At 39.1% G+C, this 16,432-nt stretch overlaps 1 protein-coding gene across 2 annotated transcripts in view; it reads left to right on the top strand.

Annotated features, from left to right (window-relative positions):
- Positions 1-1,423: 1,423 nt before the first annotated feature.
- The window catches only part of LOC110986656 (mitogen-activated protein kinase kinase kinase 2-like), an 81,625-nt gene continuing 66,616 nt past the window's right edge, over positions 1,424-16,432 (top strand). For both annotated transcript variants that reach the window (XM_022248698.2, XM_022248697.2), the window contains exon 1: positions 1,424-1,700. The gene's annotated coding sequence lies outside the window, so the exon portion shown is untranslated. The remainder of the gene's footprint in view (positions 1,701-16,432) is intronic.

The raw sequence follows: 16,432 nt of genomic DNA, 5'->3' as shown, positions 1-16,432 counted from the left end.
TATAGGCTTGTGTCCGGGCCCGCTTAAAAGCTGTGATGATCTGTGGGGCGACAGATTGCAATTTTTGACCTTTTTTTCGATTTTAAACGCATTTTCAAACATTGTTTTCCACTTTGGAGGCGTTAGTGAGCAATGATGAGCTGTTAAATTAAATATAATAAAAATCAGGGGTATTGACATATGAAATACCCCACCTTAAAAAGCAAGGGGGGGGGGCATAACCGTCCCGCGTCCCCCACTGATCGACGCCAATGACTACTGTATACACGAGGGAGCCATTTTTTCCTCGAGATTTTTGCATTGTAACTAAAATGTGTTTGATAGTTTTCTCGGGAGTTTTCATTTCTTACTGGACAAATAGCGCCCTCATTCAATCTGTAATGCACGAAGTGATTGTTTTCCGGGGGCTAGGAACAGCGATGTTATCCTTTTAAAAAAACGATGTTCGTGGACATACGAACTGGTAGGGGAGTATTCGTTTAATTTGACAATTTCACTTTGGGGCAACTGCTCAAATGGCTTCCCGTGGGGCATTTGTGGTTGATTTCCCATCCTCCAGCTAATTGCAAGAGCTAAATCTACAGAAGACTCAAGGCGGCAAGATGTGGACATGGGACGAATAACAATACATTTGAAAAAAAAGTTGTCGATTCCATACTTGCCTGAAAAGAAGCCTTATACTTACAGCTTCTCAGGCGGGTAACTGCTCAAACGATTTTTCATTCAAAATTCTGTCGAATTTTCCTGTCTAAGCTACTAAACTTCCAACGGTATAACTCTGTTTCTGCAAAGCAAAGTTTCCTAAGGGGGCATCACATCAAGTAGTTGTTCCTCTTTACAAAGTTTAAAAAAAACCATGAATTACATACACGTAACCTATGAGTATCACCACATTCCTGACAGTTAAAAAGCAACCAGCATTCTGACTGAAATACTAAACATCATACATAATTTTCAATCTAATGGCCGGAATCAATGTCAGATCCCTTGCGACCTTGACCTCAAGTTCTCCGGCGATATTCCCGATCAGCTTCTACCATCCATCACTACGGTTTGTCGAAGTCTTTCGCGCGATGTTTAAGCTGCGGTTGCTTGGCAACGGCGTGGCGGTGGGTATTGCATCCGAAAAAAATTCTCCTCGATCACAGAAAGAATTTGGCCGACATGAGAAACACTCGTGATTCTTGTAATATCGAAAAATTTCCACACTGGTTACTCTCGTCACAGCCTTATAAAATACATAGAGATCCGGCTGGATACCCGCGAAAGTTATACCCAATCGATTTCACACTGTGTATTGGGAACGTCATTGAACCCGGTCTAATTGATTGGACTAAAAACTCGTCTGGTGCCCAGTTCCGCGAAATGTTGACATTAATTTTAACAGGAGGGATACCAGACTCTCTATTGATAAGGAGATAACAGGTACGTACATTACACATTCTCTAACTGGCTGGATGGACTGATGTCGTTCGGTCGTTTACTGTTAGTGTTAGCATGTTTAGCGGGGCTTTTCATCGGTGTTTTCCGTGTTCCACGAGGTGTCTTCTTTCCGAGGAACTTCCTGCATAGTTTGTAAGATTCATTGCGGATTGTCATTAGTAATCTCCGCTCAGACGTTGAAATCGAGAAAAAATGTGGCGCCGTTGTCAGGTGGCTTGATAGCGAGGCCACCGCTATCACCGTGCCGGCACGAACAGGTAGGTGTAGGCCTAGGCCTATGTGTTTTTCCAATGGCGGCCAGGCTGAGTGCCGGGGCACATCTTCGTTTTCATACTTAAGGCAGAATGCAGAAATAGTTCAAATACCGTGCCTTGGGCGTAAATCAAAAGAGGATTTGGATCACGTGAGAATAAACTGCCTCTTAAATAAGGGCTCTGACCCCTCTAATCTAGTGTGGGCTGTCATTCAGGAAATAAACCTTTTCGACGTTCGCAATGCATTATGGATATGGATAACAAACAAGCAATGCATTTTATGAACAACCCTATGGGGGAAGTGAACCAGTCAAAAATCAATTTACAGTTTTCTACTACATATTTTTTATGTATCTACTCATCAACTCACAGATGCATGCGTCTTATGCATCAGATTGTACAAGAAACATTTTCAAATCCGTTTCCAAATGTTTGTAAGAACAAATCAACCTTAATTGCCCTTTTTAAGAGCACCAGTCACGCTACAGGCTGAAAATGAACAAGACGGGTCAAAGTGGGATGAATGAGCTGCAAGTCATAATTTGATTGGACAACACGAGAACATTAATATTCACGAAGTAGTCAAAGCACGGTCCGTGACAAAAAATGGGAGAAATTCTCCAAATTTTCCTTCTCTGCTAAGCTTTAAACTTTGAAGTTTTCTGAATATCTTCGTCCCAAATCAATAATCCAACACTTTGTCAGAAGGGGGTGGCTTGAATTGGAGTACGGCATAAAATGGAGACAGATTAACGTTTTCAGGTACATTTCTCCCTTAGAGTTGTGCATAAAATGCATTGCATGTTTGTCATCCAAACCCACAATGCATTGCAAATGTTGAAAAGGTTAATTGTACCACGTACCAATCGTGAACACAGAACAGATATAGACATAAAATTCCATGCAGTGCCGATGCCATGGGTATTAAATGGTGACTGATTTTCAAGAGGACCATGTTATCAGGTTATAAGCATTGTTACTGCTGGTACATGTAGTTGGTGAAAAAGCTATATTTACAAGTGATATTTAGCACGTTTAGTATTACTTCCGGAACGGTAGGGTACTACTCCATGGACCTTACTGAAGCGATCTTTTTTTTGGGTTTTGCACGCTATGGCATTTTAAAAGCTGCCTAATTAGCCTACCAGATGAGATATATCTGTTTGCGCTTGCTAAAGCAATTCTTCTCCTAAAGACCCTATTAATAATAGCTAACACATAAAACTTCTATTATCAATTGTATTTTGTAGTGTTTAAGCTGTCATATTATTGGCAAAATATGAGGTTCTTTCTACAATCTTTACCTCTCATCCCTCGACGATCCGCACACGTCTGCATTCTCTGTGGCCGTACATCACGTGACAAAACAGGCACAGTGCATTCGCGTAACAAATGTTTACGTTGCTTTGGAGTTTGGAGACCAGTCCCCATAATTTTGACTACTCCTGCCAAGATTATTTATAGAGACGTCTGGGAAATCTGTTGTCAGGGAGCCACACTAATCACATATCAGCTCGACCATTTTGCAAGTGACAGGGCGGTAATATCAGGACGCGTTTGGTACGCGCGATTAATGCTGCATTGTCAAGCTAGCTGTTTACACACGTTTGAGAAGTATGTACTTCAAGGAGTGATAATATCTTGCAAAGATTTAGTTGTGAAGTTGTGAGACTAATAAAGTTTCTGCCTTCCGTACAATTCAGGGATTTATTTATTGCAAAATGGTCGAGCCGATATGTTAAAAAAGGCAATAAGTACATGTAGGGTCCAAATTCTTCAGACCGCTGTTTTTTTATGGATGAGGTTTGGCAAGTTCTACAAAATACAAACCATGAGACAACAATGTACTTGGGAGTTATTTCCTGAAGTGAACACCTTTGAATTAATTCACAGTGTCTGATGAAATGAGGGGAGTCATGACACTGATGACCATGCCCATCCTTCATCTCAATCACAGTTGTATGATTAAAGTCCCGAACGTAATAGTAATAACCTGTGAAGTAAAGCCAATTATCCAAGCCCAGTAAAAATTATTGGGAAATAATAATTTCTGCTGCAATTTTTGGACAGAGTTGTAAGTGGTGACAGGTGATAATGTTCTATATTGAAACAGGGTTCCCGTGGCCTGGAGAATCATGGAAATTTGTTTTCGTTTTCCAGGCCTGTAAAAATAACTGAAGTTATTGAAAAGTCATGGAAATTTTCAAACATTGTGTGCAATTTCTATTATCAGAAATGAGTGCATAGAATGCGTGATTTTATTTACAACTTTACAGGTCCGAGTAGTCCAAGAAATTTCGTTATTGGGTCATAGATTTCCATCATTTTGTCATGGTATTGATACGATGTTCTAGGCACAGATACAGTGCTACATATCAGATGTCACTTTCCTCAATTCAGAGTGGATGTGAAGAAGTGAAACTTATGAAAATAAGAAATATAAATTCCTCTCCCAACCGATTTTGTTCCGGTGTGAGTGATTAAAAATTAATTTGAAATGGCCACAAGAATTACCTGTAGATGATAATTAAGTTGATAAATAGTGTGATCAAATTTCCACTTTGGCATGGACGAACCCATTTCCAAAGATTATGCTTGATCTGCTCACACTTAGCAAATAGTCTGTGTTGTTGACACTGTACAACCACTTCATAAATGTACTTAGGAAATTGCAGGTGACATCTCATGTGTCAAATGGGTAGGGAAAACTCCCCTCCCTCTCCCCCCCTCCCAAAAAAAACCTGATATGACCAATGCTCTGCAATCTTGCGATGTCCCACATAGGCTTACCAAAGTGGCATTTAATGAACCGTCACCGAACAGAATGTATACTTCCCAGTGAATTTTTTCAACAAAACATCTTCTCCTCAGTCATGTCAGTTAGGTCTTGAATTTGAGGGAATCTTCAATATTCAAGACTTTGTTGCCTGCCTGCCTGTGCGGTAATGGTACATAAAGTAGGCAGTGATCACTGCAGTGTCTGGTACAAGTTTGGAAGTTTCCAAGTACATGTATCATGCAGCTGTATGACTACAAGCTAACAAGAGAAGCTTGCATTAAATATCATGCCAGAAATTTATGGGCTTTTTCGCAAAATGCAGTGCACATAGAGAAAAAGTTTAGTTGGGTTGAATGCCATTGTTAATGTTATTATTTCTACATGTATAAAGTAGGAAGCAATGGGACATCATATTATCTTTTCTGTAATATGCACCTGTGTGTCAGTATAAACAGACAGTTGATTAATCAAGAGCTTTTTGAAAGTCAACTTATAGTAACTGGCAGATATTAAGAATGTTTGGTTTGGATAAACACTGCATAATATACATGTAGATGTTGCATATACATGTACTCTTGCTCAAGTAGACTTTGGGCAATCAAAAACTTGTTTGAACTAAGCATTGGAGACAGAGGTACATACATGCACTCCTGAGAATATTTCAATCACAAAACTATCAAGTTTCCAGTTTCATGTGCGATAAGTTCTTTTCCTCTTATACTGACTTCATTTCCTGTCTGCTGTCAGTGTTTCTTTCATTTTGTTCACAGCAAGCATGTTTGGGAGAAGAGATAGTACAAATTAGAAATGTACGTATATGTGACTACAACACTGGTATCCGCAGACAAAGTGTACACGCACCTACAATTGTAGTTTCACATGCTGTATTCAGAGGGTCTTCCATGGACGGTATATTTCATGTTCACGTCAAACTTTCACGTACACTTGTATAGATGTTGACCTTGTATGCAACCACTGGGGTTCATCTTGGTCACATTTGTTCTACACATATTCAGACCACTTGAAAGCACTCTCATTTTGTCATGCTTCGTCAGTGAAATATAATTTGCTTTCATTTTCTACGGAATTGAATAAGTCTCTGTCAAATGACTCCACTTGCCACAGATTGTCGCGTACATGTACATCAGTGTATTCAGCATTAAATTTGCATGGCGTTCATAGGCTCTGCTGTACATTGAGGAAATGTCATGCAATATATGCATGTTTAGAATATGGCACAGTTTTTCTACAAAAATAGCCATCCCCGGGACTGTAGTCCATATATAGGATATTCCACTCCCCCGCCCCTTATCACAGAACAGGGACTCTTATTAAATGAAAGTACTAACAGAATGTAGTCCATTGGAATCATGTTTAGTGCATTGGTGAACTTGTTTATTTCTGCAAATTTGGTCATGTCTCTGGGCTTGCTTCCTGTTATCAAGTAGATAAACTGCAGTGCCGGAAGCACATTTGATGGCACGTACATGTACAGTACATGTAGTGCACTTGTACATGTAAATCCTTGTGTTGTTGCCGTGCAGAATCTCTGGAGTATTTTACTTCGGATGCACATAGATATACACATACGTGGATGCAGTATTTTGGTCTGAAAAAGGTTATGCACAATTTGCACCTGTACATGTATGTGTGTTTTTTCTTGCATAAAGTACATACATGTACATTGGCACTGCAGTTTCTTAAAGCTGTATAAATGTGTACATGTACATGTACATGCAAGCCTAAAATGGGCATGTACATGTGCCATACTCACTTGAGAAAGAGTTCTGTACCTGAACATCACTTTCAATGCTTTGCATAAACCCTTTGAGACTGGTCTGAAACATTCTCAATGTTTTCCTGGTAAATTCTTCTACATGTATATTGCATAAACTTTGACTTTTAGGACATGTCATTTTTTGATGGCTGATTTGTCACTGCAGGGAAAAATTATTTATGTCCATGCATTGAAGTGTTGCCCTAATGGGTCTCTTTTGACACAACTTTAGAGCTCTTGTGCAGTGTTCATTGTCCCTGATGCCCAGGATATACCCAAAAAATATCTGTGTCTACCTACAATATCTTATTCATGTACATGTTCATGTAGGCTATAGCTAATGTATAGTGTCGAAGTCTTATGTGCCGTAACTCAGTGGAAAAAATTGTACTTCAAATTTTTGTAGTGCTCTGACTCTAAAATCAGGTGTGAATCTGAAGCATGCGTGTAAAACTGTGAGCAACTAATGCACATGCACATTGGATAAATGACTATTGACCATGATGCTTATAGAGGAATGAAAACCCTTTTTAAGGAAAACTCTGCGTCAAACCAACCGCTTCATCTACATACATGTACATCCAAAAAAGTACAACAATGGACTACCGGTACGTGTTTATGGCATGGACAAATATAATGAAGCATACCACATTTATCAACTGAACTAAAAAGTCAGTTTCCTTCCTGAACCCCCTATGCCAGTTTGCAATAAAGTTGTACAAATGCTTTTGGATGACTTTTACATATTGTTCATGTACACTGTAGTTTCATGTACAGTAAAGTCTACATGTGCACCTACATGTATGGACTGGTACATGTACACATGTACCATACATGTACATGTACATGTACATGAGTACATGGTTGTTCTTTGTACATGGTTGTAAAAACATGAGTGGACCTGTGAGTACTTTTAGTTTACTTGTCTCACGCATGTGCATACAATTTACTTGGGTGATTTTTGAAAAGGGCCTGCATTTTCCAATTAAAGGGTAACACTTTTATTTTGCAAACCACAGCCCAAGGTTGCAACCTTTTCATATCCCAATAAAGGTTTCAATAAAAGGATCTGCCATTGAAAAGCATTCCTTCACGCCAGTGAAATGTGCTCAGAGTGTTGGTGTCATTGTGGCAAATTATTTATAAAAATATTGTACAGCATATTAAATGTGTTTCTGTTGGGGAAAAAGGTCCAATTTTAATGTTGCTGATAAAAAGGCCGAGGAAGATTTACATTTAGTACAAGTGCTTCTGACATATAAATTCACTCACGAAAAATGATGCTTGAATTGACTGCAGTTTACGCAGTCCATTCATTTTTCTGTGCATGTACACAGTGTTTTCTTCAATTATATTTTCTTTACCAAAATTACATTGGTAGTCCTGTGGTCATAATGGCACAGTGGATAGCATTGTGTTTTATAAAGCAGCCTCACAGTGTTGCCAGTCTATTCAAGGAAAATGCAGAATGGCTCAGTTAACCCTGTGGGTGCATACATGTACACGTACATGTATGTATGTACACATATGAAAATGAACTTAGCTGAATGCTGCATAAAACAGGGAGTGGTTGGCAATAGTGCTGCAGCTGAACCGCCAAACTGATTCAAAAATTGTCGAACATGGCACTTTAGAATCGAATGTTCAACTTTAATATGGCATGACATTGATAGGGCACGGAATGTACGCAAAAAAGTCATAAAGAAGCAAACACAATGAAAAATGGATAACAGTTGTGCTGCACCAGTGGTGGTACATATGCATGTACACATGTACTATAAATGCATGTACTGTACATGTTCATGTATACTAAACTTATGATGGCCCCGCATCACACGGTGATTGTAAAAAGCATGTGGTGAGAATTGACTAATAATTAACCCAGAACACACAACGTACGGCATTTCCGCTGCACAACAATTCTAAATCTTCACTACATCCAATTGTGCTTATGTAGTGCAGCGCTCCTTTTGGTTCGCAAGATTTGGTTCGCATGGTGGCCCAACTTGCCTTTCGTTGATCATGTTTGATCGGAATCGTAATGTGAATATAACGTAATGGAATTTTGCAAGATTTCTAAGTTTTTCGCAAAGCTCGAATAACAAAATGCCGTTATCCATTCCAAAAAGACTGATGGAAAATTGCCCCCTTTGGCTACGTGGGCGCCGTCTTGGGAAAGAATACTGACGATCGTTTTGTTGAGTCAAGCGTGGTCCAAACACAAGCACTTTTGGTTGGCAAAACAAGTTTGGAAACTGTCACACCTCCAACAATAACTTTCTATGGAATTTCAACTCCCAAACAAACTTTGGGAAAACAGTTTAGGAAAAAAAAAATGTATGTTCACATCGAAGTTGCTTGTGGATGGGGACAGAGAGGAGATTCATTGCCTGCATTACAGCATTTTACACATGGAAGTACTATATACGACATGTTCGTTCGTAGCGTACTCTCGATGTCTCAGTGTGCATTATGTGTACATTTCCAAACCTGAACCAAACCGAAGTTCAGCAAAAAATTTCCAAACTGTGTCTGAACCGAACCTTGGCACCTACTTGCAGCACTAGTGGGCAATGTACCACATGCATCTTAACCTGATACTGGACATACATGTACGTGTACACAGGTATCTACATCCGTGCATACATGTGGATTTACATGAAGATTTATCCTAACCAGAGGCCCACATTAAACGATCTGTCAGTTATGGCTTTCCATGTTACACATTGCCATCTGCACAGGCCTTTTTATGCTAGCAATAACTTGCTTTGTGCGTGTTAAAACTTGCTACCCCTCATGTACTCCACAGTTAAGTTTTTGATGATACATGTCGGTGGGCTTTTTCATTGAACTGTGGTGTGCTACATGTACATGTATATAAAAAGGAAATATCACTACATATGTAGGCCGACTGTACGTGTAGGGCCTGTGCGCGCACATGTTAGGCCAATCTTGGGATATTTTGGGAAGTGTCCAAAGTTCACATAACCAGATGGGGCATACAGTACATACATGTAGTAGTACATGTACATACATGTACATGTATGAATACACGATACACGTTTCTCAATTTCACGTACATGTACATGTACTGGTATGTGTATAGTATATATTTATATTTATAAAGTTTTTGCACAAGTATTCCTTGCCAAATTACTCCCACATGTGTAATTGTACAGTATACATGTACAGTGTATACTGTAAAATTCCCCAGAAGTTTCTTCTTTCGTGCAACATGCTCTATGTAAATTTACGTACATGAAATATGTACATGCTGCTCATGCATTGCAAGTTCGTTGAGTATCACACTGTTCTGTAGCACATGCATTTTGACACACCATATCACTCAGGTAGGAAAGTGCACTGTGTTACACTATATGACATTGTAACAGTAATAATTTTTTCTTAAAAAGACAATCCTGTCCAGTGCATTTGAATCGTGCATTGCATTATACAGGTTTTTTTGGAATATGGCAGGTTCTTCAAAATATGGGCCATTTCAATTTTCAATTTAATTGGAGTTGATTAATTAAAGTCTTGAACGTCCTAGCCAATAAAAGTTACCGATGAGTGATAATCCCTGCAGTTACATGTATTTTACACAGATTTATATGTAATGAGAGGTGATAATATTTACACATACTAAAATCATAATCACAAAATTGAAAAATACCTCTCACAAATAATCGGGTCCCGAAGTTGGCAGTTGCGACTGTCATTGGATTCTGTCAAAAAAAATCTGTGCAAAAAAAAACAGAGTGTAAAATCAAAATCGATGTACAACATAAGCTTTGAAAAAAAAAGTGCAAAAAACACCCCCAAACCATCATCCTTCTACGACTGGACTGATCACATTTTCTTCAAGTACATTTCCAAAAACCGCAGTCCAAAATACATGTACCAATCGTGGCAATTTTGCGGCTTCCATCAATATCCCACGGTTACGTGGGATATTGTGACATTGGACAGTGTTTCCGGCATTCTGAGACGTCATGCATATTTTGTCAAAATTCTCAAACATCATCAAATATGACGTTCACAATGAATATATTGTGCTCATACATTTTTGATGCAGCCAAGTTTAAAATTTATTTCCGGTTTTTGAAAGGTATAAGACCTGGTACCCGGTAGATATGCTGGTATACTGAGAGTGATTATAAATGGTAAGAGAATGAAGAGAGCCAAACTTTTCTCATCATTTTCTGTCAATTTTTTGCTCTTTTTTCATGGCTTATATTTTTATTAAGTTATTTCGTACGTGCTCTAAATACATCAGTTGAAAAATGTACGGAATTTCCCTTCTTAAGTTTTGAAATCAAGTCCTCTGGTGCAAACACTGTGACGTAAAACTTGAAATGAATTCAACTCCATTTGATTTGCACTGTTAGCCGACCAAATGTCCACCAAATGTACACAGTATGCCTAATTATCCCCAAATAATCATTTTTATAAATCTGAAGGTGCTAATTGGTATTTACGTGATCAGAGTCACTCTTTTAGGATTTTTGAAGAATCACATGAGGAGTTGCGTTTTGGTCCATTTTATGAAGAACTTGCCCTACCTAAAAATCAAGGAAAGCGCAATTCTGTTTTGTGCTTCAAAGTTGCCCTTTGCTGGTCAATCTTATTGCCTCCCTGATGAAATTATGTGCTAACTTCCTCTATAAATTCCCAGAATCATGTACAATGCATGTACATAAAACAAATAGCGTGATTGCATGTACAACCGGTACTACATGTATCTGTTAACAAAACATTGTCTGAATTGATGTGGTTAAATAATGGGTTCTGCACTGCATGCCACTGCCCCCCCCAAGAAAATCCCATTATTCACATTGTCATGATTGTTATTCAGACAAAACTGCACTTATCATGCTGAAAAATGCTACAGGACCTGCAATGGAAAGCCTAAACTTTCAAATTACATGTTGAATGAAGCGTACATGTACAGCACTGCATGTACATGTACAAGTACCGGTACACGTACATGTACATACATGTACATGTACAAGTACCGGTACACGTACATGTACATGTATGTACATGTACAAGTACCGGTACACGTACATGTACATGTATGTACAAGTACAAGTACCGGTACACGTACATGTACATGCATGTACATGTACAAGTACCGGTACACGTACATGTACATGTACATGTATGTACATGTACCTACTGTACATACTGTATCATTTGTATGTAAATGTGTATTTGTACGTACGTGTATGTGGTATAATAACCCAACAGTAAATCATCAGAATTGTTTCCTAACCTGTCATAATCCAAAAATGTCCAGTGACAGGGAAAGTTCCATTGGATTTTAGTTCATACGAGCAGTGAACTTTTAAGTGTTTTTCGAACACCGTGTCGGTTCAGCAGTCTATATGCAGAATTTGGAGCTTTTTGTGTCTGCATGACTGTGGCTCGTACCATAAATCATGTCCAGCTGGTGGATGTTATTTGGCACACTTTCCTTCTTTTGATCGACTCTAATGAATGCATCTTTTCGGCCACAGATCATCACTTACACGGTACATGTACCAGTATCTTACTGTACAATTTCAGTTGGAGGAGGGGAAAACCCCTTGGAGGGAGAGAGAAGAGAGATCGGACCCCTGACCCCAACCTCTGGATGCAGGGCTGCATGAAATTGAAACACAGAGATTTCTAGATGACCTTTTTGATGTTACTTTTTGCAATTCTAATCTCCTTTTTTTTTGACAATTGTAATTTGTCAGATTCAGCAGGCTGCATGTACATGTAATTACTTGTGGTTACCGGTACATATAGGTTCCGTCCTGGATAATGAACGTTTTATTACCTGCTGAGGTTTGTTTAGTCATGCCATCAACAAATAGGAAAATAATTGCCCCCAACCAGAAATGATGCAAGTACTTTATAGACCTAACACTCTCAAATCCTCCGATTTCAATATGATTTTACATGTCTTAAGAATCGTCTCTTTTTAACCATGGACATGTAGTTTATACATGTACTTGAATGTAGTGGTTGTTTCCAAAGTTAAAACACAGCTTGTATGTACATGTACATATATACTGGTACAATTCTTGTCAAACGGTGAACACCCAATGCTGGCTGTACAAGTACCGGTACATGACCAGTACACATCCACTTCTGATTAATGGTTGAATCTAATTATTAAGAAAAATCCAAGGATGTGCCAGGAGCGGTCTACTCTTCCCAGTTAATCACCATCTTTGCTCAGTGTCTAATTTCTCCAGCATCACAGTCTTCAAGATGCCACCTGCGGTGATCTTCTCCCCCTCCCCCCCCCACCCACAAGATATTACAATTATTTGAAGTGGAAAGAGGATCTCATGTTCGGCCTAAGACACCTCCACTCGGAACACTTGGAGGGTGTGTACCAATATTTATCCGGGTTGCCATGGCAGCGATCAAAGCCATCCCCCCTCGGGCCTCGCGGGCTGAATGGCATTATTATCTTGAGGAAATCAGCGCCTGGATAGAGTGGAGATAGATGCATCGTGCAGGAGATCCTTCCACGTGGTTGGAACCAAATCTATTGCCATAGAGCATAACTATGACTCATGAGTGTGGAATCTTAATGAACAAGAGCGGCCGATTCTGATCTGACTGCACAGGTAGGCACATGAAATTATCTACGGTTTGTCACCCTCAGACCTCCATATATGAAATTATTGCAACATGTAAAATGCCACATATCAGTAAGGTACAGTGTTTGTGAACATGCACATGTGTACATGTGTGTATAAAAGTATGCATTCATTTTTAAGATGTAGATGGTGCTGGTGCTGGTAGGTAATTCCTTTTCATTTTCTGTTCTGACTCATCATAACTGTATGAGTTTTCAACGTCCCTGGTATTGTGGCACGTGAGACTAAGTTATGGAAGCTACACATATACATGTCTGTGCAGCTGTTAAAGTTACTTGTAATTTGGATACCTCCATGATTTGAAATACAATGTAGTTGTGTAGGCAGGGGAGGGGGGAGAGAAACTACAGAATTATAAGTGGGAGTAGAATTGATACAGATATGTCCTGATTTATTTCTGTCCTGGCATTGTGCACAAGAGTGAATGCATTTGTACTGTTAAGAATAAGCCATTTGCAAGTTAAATGTGAATGAAATCTGGTGCACTGAGTTATCTGACTGCACATCAACATAACGATTTGAATTCCCCAGACTAAAGACACTGTTGCTATACATTACCTTGTGATTCTGGGCAAGCTTTCGCATAGCAACCACCATCTCTGGAATGGACTGGTTCCTTTGTGCCCTTCTTATCCATTGAGAACAGTGTATTGTTGCAAGGCATCTCTTACATGTACATGTATGTAACTAAGCAAAAGCTTGCCCCGAATCACGAGGTATAGCAACAGTGGTGTTAGTAAGGAGAATGCAAGTTGTTGTATTCACCTGAATTTGAAGAACTCAGTGTACCAGATTTGGGTCAAAGTTCACTCGCAAAAGGCTTATTGGGTACAAATGTACAGTGCATGTGTACCAGTACTTGGTTGTGAAGTACCTGGTATGTGTATGCACAAAATGGACAGAATTACTCGAGTTGAAATCTTCGTACACGTTTAGTACATGTACACGACACTCTGGTCCATTGGCCAGCACTTCCTTTAAAAGTGATACTCACTCTGAGAGTACTACATGTAGTACATGTACATGTATGTACTGTATGTCTGCATGTACTTGTGTGCACATGTACATGTGTGCACATGTACATGTATCTGACCTCATCTTAGGCACGTTTTTCCATTTGTATTTCCTGTTTTTACAAACTGAAAGAATGACATGGGGCGTTATTTCCTCCTACACACTTAGCACGTGTACATGTACGTGTACATGTACATGTGTGGGGGGTACATTATGTTATGGGTAAGTAGACTTGTAAAAAAAAGAGCACCCTGTTGCAGCATGACAAGGAATCCATTGCAAAATGTTAGCGTGTATACTGTATGTTTGCAGTGCCTGTTTAGCAGGAACTTGGTAGTCCTTTTATATGGTGTGGACATTTCATGATTACAAGACTTTTTGTATTCGTTCCAGGTGTCAGATTGCATGAAATCATGTTGCATTGATTTACATTGGGGATGTACATTTACCATGTAAACAGATGTGCATGTACATGGACTAGACCCTTGTTGAAGGTTATTACGTACATGTACATTTATAGCTTGGGGGTTTGTCTGACGTCCATGTGTGATGGCACACTGTAAGAACCCTTCGCTCAGTGGTAAACCTCACCAATGTGCTATCGGAACCCCTGGCCAGGGAACTACACCACCTGTGCTGTTTGCATGTGTACACATCAGAAGAACCACTTGCTGCTGAAAACGTACATATGTGTATGTACATGTACATTGTAATTTTAATGTCTGTATCTTATACACAGTACTCCTACAGTACACTTTTCCCAGCATGCTGTTCGTTCTTGTGTGAAAATGTACCGGTACATGTTTGCCTGAACTGGGTAGATATTCATTACTATTTGATTATTCCACTTTTGTAATTAACTACATGTAATGTACCTTGGCCCTGCAGCTTATTTCAAGGATGTGATATGTACTGTGTATACTGTACAATGTACATTTGTACATGTACATGCCCGCCACAGTACATGTACATGTACATCTACAGCTGTGCAGAGTATGGTGACTCTCAGTACCGGTACCACACAGGTACATGTAGTATTCCCTTAGCAGTTAATACTTTTATATGGGGCATGTACATGTATTTACCGGTACTCCACGGTGTTCGCTGCGCACATGGAGACACGAACATGTACAATGTACATGTACATGTACCACAGACTTGGACGGTTTCACCACAGATACATGTTCTGTATATGTGTGGTTTTTGTGGTCAATTTTGCCATCCATACAAAAACCATAAAGGATGTAAGGATTCTAAAGGAGGTAAAAGAGGCTGCATGATATGTGTAAATCATGGGACAGAATAGAAATTGATGACTTTATGGCAAAAGAGATGGTTAAGTTGTAATCCACTCATGTATGATGCAACTTCAACACTGTCATGATGTATGATGGTTGGAAATGGGGGTTCATCTTTTCAATTACATGTATGTTCTAGTTGAATTGAAGGCTAAGTAGTTTTGTGATTTCTACAGGTGCTTGTGAATTTGACAACGTAGTTTACATCCATAAAAGCCGAAAATAACATGGGTCTTTGGTGATGATGAGTTAACTTGAAGCTCTCTGCTCCTATAAATTGACAGACTCCTGTTTCTTAGATTCACAGTCTCATTGCAGCCCAAAACAGCTGATTTCTAGAGAAATACTGCTTATAAAAATCAAATCTATATACATGTGCTTTTCAAGAAGTATCTCAGTATTATTCACATACCGGTAGAATACATGCATGCATGTGTAAATAAGCAAAATATTTTGGCTGGCAACCTTCTTTTTAGTTTAAGGGGAAAAAGTACTTCCTGTTTCCCTTCCTACAGGTCCAGTCCACTAATGCAAGCCCCATTGAAAATAGTGTAAAATCAGCACTGTTCAGGGCCCAATAGCATGCACTCCAACATCCTTGAGATTTCTGAAACACAAATTAAATTATTATCTGGTCCCCAATCTTTCAATTTCTTTTCAATTTTTTGTGGGTTAATCAATTACATTTTTAATTATTCCCACAAAACAAAATCACCCAACCGAAAAGTGATTTTTCCAAAGTCTGATTACAGCCATTTTTCAAGTGGCAATGCTCAACTTTCTTGGGCACTTAGGACCATTTTTCAACACCAGTTTTTAGCCCTTCTGCTCTCATATGAAAGCTCAAAGACCCAGGGAGTTGATCCCGGCAACGATTTACACAATCTCACTATTTTTGGGGGCCAAACAATCTCCTTTTTGAAAAGAAATACCCATAAGCCTGTTTGATATTCATTTCTTTTCATACGGCGATATCATGAAAAAATATTGCGATATCCGATATTATCATGATGACCTCAATTTCCATTCATAACATAAACACGACCGAAATCACCATGTCTCGAGAGCCACGTTAAAAAAAAAAATGTACAGGCTTTTGTATTATCTCTACATTTAGAACTCTTATATGCTGGTGGAAAGCAAATTTCAGCATGGAAATTGTGGACATCATATATCATATCATAGCACCGTACAGAAAAAGCCATTTC

The sequence above is a fragment of the Acanthaster planci genome, linkage group LG03, assembly GCF_054643075.1.
Source record: "Acanthaster planci isolate LZ-2023a linkage group LG03, COTS_SCS, whole genome shotgun sequence".
Taxonomy (NCBI): domain Eukaryota; kingdom Metazoa; phylum Echinodermata; class Asteroidea; order Valvatida; family Acanthasteridae; genus Acanthaster; species Acanthaster planci.
Note: the sequence above shows the minus strand (reverse complement) of the source record. Positions and strands in the feature narration are given on the sequence as shown.